The following is a 1,320-nucleotide window of genomic DNA, read 5'->3' on the forward strand; positions in this document are numbered from 1 at the left end:
TAAGTACCAATTAAAATGGAAATCAGAATACCAGTGGAGTATAATAAAGTAGATATGCATTAGCATCCCAGGATTGTCATTATAATTGAGGAGAAAAGTCATACTGAGCCTTCTAACAGGTAAGATAAACATCTTTCATCTTGTCACAGGAGAGACAACATGGACCATGTAATGATAAGGACTTGAAGTTCATTTGACACCTCTCTCCTTTATTCAGAGCCCATTTCCTAAGTGATCCATTTGGAGAAGGAGTGCCTGACATTGGCACCTGGGATCCTGCACCACTGATAGAAGAGAATCACATGAGTTTGTATCACCTGGAGGAAACCTCCACATTCACTGGAAAATTCTCAAAACTATCTCTGAAGATTAAATTCTTCACACGTTCTTTGCCAAAAAAAAGTATTGCCAAATAGAGATTAGGCAAAGTTTGAGAGATTTCTTTAATACTGGACATATGATACACAGCTTTGAGCCCTTTCTCTAGCATAATTGTCATAGAGTCTTTCTGTTGGGGTACAATCTTTAACTTATGATAAATAAATACTCTTTGGAATGTCATTTAAAAAACATTGCTGTAGGTACAATAATTGAGATCATTAATTCAATAAAAATAGTTGAAGCATTTACTACTACATCTTAGGGTTTGGGAATGTGGAGATAAAAGGTACAATCCCTGCCCTCAAGAAGTTCTTGATTTGGATGGAAAACAATAAAATAACTACTATATACCATGGTAAATGTTGTGATAGAAACAAAGAATCTTGGAACCCATAAACATTTGAAATGAGTTTTGGTGATGGCAGGAGTTAGCGTGGAGAGGGAGAGGAGAGGAGTTTCTAAGGGAAGGAGCAGCACATGGGAAAGCACAGAGGGGCGAGAGGATGAAACTACCTTTCATTTCCTTTCTGTATGATATGTTTAAGTTCATAGGATCTTACATCAAATTTTCAGTTCAATTAAGAGATATGAAATTTTGTGAATGATAAATTGATTTTGCTGTATTACAGGATCACCTCACTCCACTTTTACTTGCTGTAAGTGGAACAAAAGAGGAAATGGTAGAATTTTTGGTAAAGAAGAATGCAAATGTAAATGCAGTAGATAAAATGAAAAGGTATAGTATTTAGTGCTTTTTTTAAAAAATGTGAATGTTATTTTAGGGTAGTAAGAGTCACTCAAGTCAGAAGTATTAAATGAACAAGAAGATAAACATAATTTTTGGAAGGATGGAGTGACAAATATCAACACAAATCATCAGTTAGAAAAGCAACTATGTGGACTGGGCAACCTAACGAACAATATGCAGTAGGATTCATC

This window comes from Propithecus coquereli, unplaced genomic scaffold, assembly GCF_000956105.1.
Source record: "Propithecus coquereli isolate 6110/MARCELLA unplaced genomic scaffold, Pcoq_1.0 Scaffold948, whole genome shotgun sequence".
NCBI lineage: Eukaryota > Metazoa > Chordata > Mammalia > Primates > Indriidae > Propithecus > Propithecus coquereli.